We start from the raw sequence: 7,498 nt of genomic DNA, 5'->3' as shown, positions 1-7,498 counted from the left end.
AAAAGGAACTTGACACGTTTCCTAGGATTACATGGTTTCTTGTGATAGTCTGCCCTGTAGCTATAATTACAAAAGAAACGTTTTCAAACTGCCCCAGATGATAACACTTACAAGATGCTATTATAAGGAATTTCAGGGTTTAGATATCTAAGTGACAGCTTTTGTCAGCCATGTAAATCCTCAGCTACAAGCCCTATCCTAGCATTAAGTGCCTACATTACATCAGAAAGCAGGAGTCCCATCCCAGAGTATTCAGGAGCCCAACAATTGGYATTATGCCCAGGCAGATTTTCTCTTTCTCTTGGTGGACACCATACCCTTCTATGACAACATATGAGAAACTTACTGATTTTCCTTTGCCTTCAATTACAAAGACTTGCTTTCTGGTTACACTGCAGTGAATCACGCATTCTCTCTCTTCTGTTTTCTGTCTGCAGATCATTCTGTTCCCCATTGTGTACCATCACACAAAGGTTTGTAAGGAGAAGGCTTTTATTAAATTAACTGACAGAGTTCAGAGAGCAGACAAGCTTTCAGGCACATAGTCCTTTTCCAGTAGCATTCTCAAATTTTTTTTTTCAGGTGACTTGAAGAAGGGCTTATATGCCAACATTTGTCTGTTTATCTCCAGTTAAATTGTGTGGTTTAATAAAGTAGATTATCTTGCTATGTCAATCTTGTTTTGCTTATATCTTTTAATGGTCTAAGCTACAATATTTGTATATCAAGTTTACTCCTCTAAATTCTATCCGTCATCTCTTCGACTGTCCTACAGGATTAGAAATTTACAGAAATTCGGAAGATTCTTCTGATCAAGTAGATATTTCAAAGAGAATATTCCTAAGTATGTGCTTATATCTGATTCATTAAATGGAAATAGGTATCTTTCATGAAATTGGGACATGAACTTGCCTGGTTGAGGATACTTTTACACATGAACTTGAATATTTTACCAAATTATGGCTACAATTAAAAAAATAAACAGAAAAAATAAATAGTAACTTGAGAGGACTGGAATTAGATGGTACACTATTACTAACAGAAATATAAAGCAATGCCTTCTCCTTCAGCAGTACAACTTAATGAACTCCTAATATCAAATAGAATCTTTTTCAAATAACAAACGAACATATATAAGTCATTTTGACTATAAAGTAAGTCACCGATTTCATTAACAAGGACACTTACACATAAACAGTGTTTGCTCCTCAGAAGTAACATGCTCTTAATGTTCATCGTTCCTCTGAACTCTGTTTTCCACGTAAAAGCCTGCTGGGAATACTCATACTCTTTTCAAAACGGTGTGCTAGATGAATTATTTCTAGTCCTCTGCTAAAGAGGATTGCGCCACCTCTCAGCTAGCTGGAGAGATTATGCAAACACAGCCTAATGTGCTTCCAGCAGAGCCAGATGKGTTCATTTAAATAGCTAGTTAAGAATGATTTCAGCTAAACAGAGTGACTCTGCCTGACAAGAGAAGGAAAAACTTAAGTGATCCCTTACACTGACACAGCTGTGGATCCATTAACTGCTCATGATGGACAGTGATGAGCAAACGGGAGCAGTAATGTCGTCACTCTTTCTAGCTAGACCTGAATGAGAATGTCTGCCAATGGTCTAACTGAAAAAGTCAACCACTACCCATATTACTCAACGATATTGCTGCACCACCCTGGGTTCCATACTTCTCTGAGAACCATCTAATGTTATGATGGAAAGTGTCATGCTTCTCCAAACAACTTTAAAACCTCTAGTTACTTGACATGAGCTTTATATAGACAGGCTCTGTGGAAGAACATAGCTCACAGACTCTAGAATGCATACATGGAGGATCTTCTAACCCATAAGTAGTCACTGGACTACTACATCTCACAAACATTCACGCAGTGATTGAAAACAAAACAAAAAAAAATTAAATATCCCTCTCATAAAGAATAAATTACTTAAAATAGAATGGACCAGTTTAACCACTAATTTCACTGAATCTTGTGCAGTTTAATGAGGAGTGGTTCAGTCCAGTAGCTTTCAAACTTTTCTATGGTGTATCAGTACATTCCTAAAAAAGACAACAAAGCTCTTGGAAATTATTTCTTGTGAAATCAGTTCCATCTTCACAAGTGCAAGAAGACTAGTTTTAATCTCTATACCTGCTCTTTTTAGATTTTGTTTTGAAAGGTTAAAATTTAGATCTGGTTTCATCAAGAGTTCTATATGGAAAAGCTCATCAATTCAAACATATTCAAATTCAGAAAAAAAAAACAATGTGAATGGTCCTAATTTTGGTCAGTCCTAAACCATATAAAGGGGTATTCAGTAGTGAAGTTACTCTTTTCCTCACTAAAGACTTTTGTGTTTATTACTCTTTCAGTCAGCTAAAATTGACTTCTTCACAGTATTTAATCTGTGTTCGTCATCAAAATAGGGTTTTCTTTCAAATGGAATCATGTAGAACTGTGATCTTCCTCTATTAATTCTGTTCTTTTTATTGTCACAGAGCAGTTACACCACTGTTTCTTGCACAATTGAGTACGTATTTTTTCTAGTACATAATTCCAGATTCCTTCAGAAACTCTTGCAGTACTAAAGGGTACAAACAAATTTCTGCTATAATTTAAATAATCATTCCTTTAATTCAGCACCTTATTTTTCTTCATATGAAAGAAAACCATATCCTTCATCTTATGGTAGAATATCTGCTTGGGCTGCTCAGTAAAAATAACCTGTCATGGGAAAAAGGCTGCTGTATAAGAAAAACATACATTCAGAGTTCTATTACCAATAACATGAAGGATTCAGATTCTATTGACCACCACTAGTATATAAATTTCACACACGCCTGTAAACAAAGAAAGTAACAGATGATGTCTTAATTTATTACATTTCTTTTAGCATCATTCAAAAAAAAGTGCATTGATTAGAAATCACTATTTAGAAACAAGGTATTATATGGGAGGAAGCATGCTTTGGTATCCTTCCACTTTACTAACATGCCTAACATTATAATGTCAAGTCATTTAAAAAGAACTTGTTTCAAAATCTTTATTTTCAATTTTACTAAACGCACATATGAAAGAATCAATTCTATTTATTCACATTCTATGTTAGTAATATCTTATTCACACTAAAAGAAATAAAACATTGAGAAAAAGAGTTATGTTATGGGCCTACTGATTTCAACAGTTAAGAATCTAGCACTCATGTTTTGCAGTATTGCAAATGGATGTGTTGATGGAACAAGACATTTTAGTGCAATATATTCTCTAAAATTGTTTGAAAAACTCTTGTTCTCCCACCAGTAATAATTATTCCTGCAAGTATCACAAGAGTGATTCCCATGCATACTCTATTTTTTTAATTGAAGTAATTAGCCAAAACACACTAAACATTTCAGAGAGGATATTGTTCCGGAAAGAAGCCTCCATATCATAACCAGGTAATTAAAATGGGCCTGTAAGAAATCAGGGGAAAATCCAAAGGGTAAAAATCAGATGAAGTGCCAAAAGAATCAGTCTYAGAGGTCTTACATGATGTGATCAATCCAAAAGTGTGTGTTAGCAAAAAAAGYATGTTATAAAGCATACATCAAAATCAAAATTATCTAAGTAAACAAACCAATAAAGTACATAAAAATGTTCTTCTAGATTTTATACTCCATGCAGAGCTGTGGCTTGTTGTGAGATTCCTAATGGAGTCCTCTTTTTTTCTATTTCTAAAACAAATCATAGCTTTTCTCTGTGTTCTTCCTACTACCTGTCTCCTCTGTTCTCTTTTAGACCTCTCCAGTGATGTCTCTAGTTCACTAGCATAATGAAAATTCATTTTTTTAAATAAGCAGCTAGCCTTGTTACATTTAATAGAAGTATTCTAATAAATGCTATTGTTCACAATGTGAACATTCCTCTCATTCCTCTCAGCAAATAGTTCTACTATAGTAAATGTCTGCCTCTATATACAATATTTTAAATGTACTATTTTAACAACCAAAATTACTACAAAATAATGTTAATATAAGTTAAATATTTTTAGTCATCATTACTCAGCCAAATTATTTATCTTCTGTATTTTTCCATTTATTCGCATATTAGGAAAAAAATATGCCTACCAATGAATGCATTATGACTCAATAACTTATTAGTTACAATGACTTGTTAGAATGTCATGTTATAAAGACTTGTTATAATGTACTGTGTTCAAAGAGTTACATGCTGATACATTAGGACAGTAATGATTATATAGAGCAAACAAAAATGTCTCCTCATTTGAATCAGTTTTTGTTAGTGTAGGTTAAAACTGGTCAGTACTAGATGTTTTTAATCAGCATTCCAAATGAGCATGAAACCCAGAATGTTTACAATTTCCCATAGAAAGCAACATCCCCCCAAAAAAGTTTGTTTTGGACGAAATCAAAGTATTTAATTTTTTTTTTCCATAAACAAAATTGAACAGATATCTTCCTCAATTCCAAGGATCCCCAGGGACCTAAGAAAGCCCCCCTGCTGCAGAGGGCAGCGTTCAGACATCCTGACAGTGCCATGAGAGGCAGGACTCATGACATGCAAAGCCTGGAGTTTAAATTCTGGAACCACCCCCTCAAAACAAGCTTCCAGGCTCAAGGTTTGCAGCCCAGTTCCAGCAGCTTGTTGAGCTGGCTAGCAGAGAACCAAGTATATTTTTAGTTTTATTGTCTACCTGCCCATATTTGGACAGAAATTTATTGAGAATGAGATCTTTCAGTGAAACATTTTTGTCAACTAAAACAAATATTAGTATTATAAAACTTTTCCCTGGTATATATCCAGCTAGCCCTACTGTCAGTGAAATAGTAAGAAGAGGGGGCTGGATTGATACAGACCTCAGAAGGTACAAAGAAGTATAATAGACAGATATGTTACATGCATATATTGCACCTTTTGTTTTTTAGACTAAATTCTGCACTGTACTGATGTATTCCCTATTCTGTTTTCCATCCTCCTTCATTGTTAACATAAAAATTAACTTTTTGATATTGTTATTTTTTTATCTAACTAGAAGTACCCAAAAGGGAGGAAATTGTGACATTTATGGGAAAAAAAATCTATTTCTAAAAGTGCTCTTGTAAGAACTGGTGAGATATACACTCTTCTTTTAAAAAACATTCATGCCAGCTATCATAAGCACAACAATACAATACAGGCAAGGATGGAAGGCAGAATAACAAGGTGTATGAAAGCTGCAGAAACCACCAAAGTAAAGACGCTCTTGGAGCAGAATTGATGAGCCATACACAAGCATACACCGCCTCCATATCTTAYATAATTCAAACCATAACAGGTCTGAGAAGATCACTAACCTTCCTGAAGAGTGGGTGTTCAATATATGTGACCTTCTGAGTCTGTTCAGTAAAGAAAGAGGATTAACAATGTGGGTGGGGTATAGAAAATAAAAGAAAACAAAGATAATTAGAACCACACTGCAGAAGAAAAGTCTTTGGACATTTTCACAACTTAGCTTTTGAAAGAAAAGGTCAAAGAGTAACTGCAAAACCTACCCTTGGGGTATTGTTTGCCTTAGTGACTTATTCATTACAATTCTTAGTCATGTTGCTGTCTAACTGATCCCATCAGGCACTTTAAAAAGTAGAATTGCATAAATCTCCTTCATATTCCTCCTGGAAACTTACCTCTCTTGTGATGCCTTAAAAATCACTCCACAGCACAAGGCAGCTGGTGCACTGTGACTGTTACTTATTACACCAAACATGATTGATTGTTTCGCTGTTCCTTTGTCTTCACCTCCCCTGTTTGTCTGTCATATTCACCTGTTGTTTTTTATTATATGCCGAGACTATAAGTTCTTTGAAGCAGCAGCTGCTTTTTCAAATAAAGGAGTGCAAAAACCTCGCACAATCATGGCATTACACCCTCCACGAGTAACAGTGCGTGTGAGGGGGGCAGTTGCTGCAAGTCCCACAGCCACTATAATGCCCACTGTCATCTTGGTAGGAAGTAAAAAATTACTAAGGCAAAACACAATCAAAACTTCTGCAAAACATTCTGTAAAAATGTGTGATTTTATAAGAATCAGCATTCCAAGACTATCTTCCTGGAATATCCAGGATATCAGCAGGATATCGTATCATTCTCAGATAAGTTTAAGAGTACTCCATCAGCACCCTTACAGTAAGCAAACAGCTAAATAACATAATAAAGTCTTACTAAGGTACAATAAGGTCTCTTAAACTAGCATGAAAATCAGGAAGGTTCTCGCACCACACTYTGAAATTTCAACTGATTTTAGCGGTAACCAGAAAGCCCCCTGTGGGGACATAAGTCCCATGAGTAGCAAGTTCAAAAAAATGGGATTCAAGGAGCTATGAAAACCTCAGAGAAATACTACATGACAGCTGTGAGAAGAGACTGATGCATTCTAGTATTTGAAAGCATTTTTTCTTTTATAACTTCTTCCAAGTTTGTAAGACCCTACACCTTTGCTGTTTTGGAAAAAAAATCTCTTAGTGTAGCTTGCCTGATGTGAGAACTGATTTCAAGCCACTCTGGAACATAACCTATTTCTCAGGAAACAAATCTGTATAAAGTCATGTTATATTACAGTGGTGTTACAGACAAACTTTCCATGTGCATGCAACCCAAGGAGATCCCAAGAACTAGGAGTAACRTGCTACCAGGTTCATTTGGCAGTAGGCAATGTCAAGTATCAAGACAGAGAAAAATGTCTCTCCTGACAGACTTTAATGACATTACTTTTGGCAAGCAGCAGAGACAATTCATGGTATCAGGTAATCTTATATTAATGTGGGGGCCTTTATCCCCCAGCAGGGTCTATAAATACTCCCACAGAACAACAACAACAAAAAAAGTAATAAAAAACTTAAAACAGTTGGATAGGTTTAGACTGATTGAATAATGAAGAAGACATGTGAGGACTGGGAAAACTGATGAAATTACATACCTCTTCTCCTACAAAGAGACAGGACCCAGCCCCTTTTTTCCCTTGGCGGTTTTGCTGTCCAGCATAGCCCCAGGATATTGCAGAGCAGAACTTCAGCACACCCGAAGGAAGGATYTGTGCAGGCTCTGGTGAATAAGATAAATTTCACAAGACTTACGCCATGGGTTTGTGTAATCAGTTTTGCTGAGGTAAACAGGCTAAAGGGACAAAATTATAAACTGTTCAAAATGCAGACTCCCTGTAGGCACCAAAAGCAGGGGCCACGTGCTCAGCACTGCTGCCGAGGGGCTGAAAGCTGGGTCCGAGCCCGCTCTGAAAGCGAGCCGGCCCCTTGCTCGAGGTCATACAAAGCACTGCTGAAACTCATGCACCCCGATGACAGGAACCGGCGAGGAGGGTCTTAGGAAGACGCCCCCCGCCCCCCCTAGCCGCTTCTCTTATTTACAACATGGGAAGAAAACTCGCACAACCGAGCCCTCCTCCAGCGTTGTCCGTGCCGGGGCGGCGGCGGGCACGGCGGGCACCGCCACCCCGCGCGGGGGCCTGTGGC

This window comes from Rhea americana, unplaced genomic scaffold, assembly GCF_003343005.1.
Source record: "Rhea americana isolate MKP2758 unplaced genomic scaffold, rheAme1 scaffold_74, whole genome shotgun sequence".
NCBI classification, from domain to species: Eukaryota; Metazoa; Chordata; class Aves; order Rheiformes; family Rheidae; genus Rhea; species Rhea americana.
The sequence above is the reverse complement of the archived record's forward strand: the minus strand, read 5'-3'. Positions refer to the sequence as shown.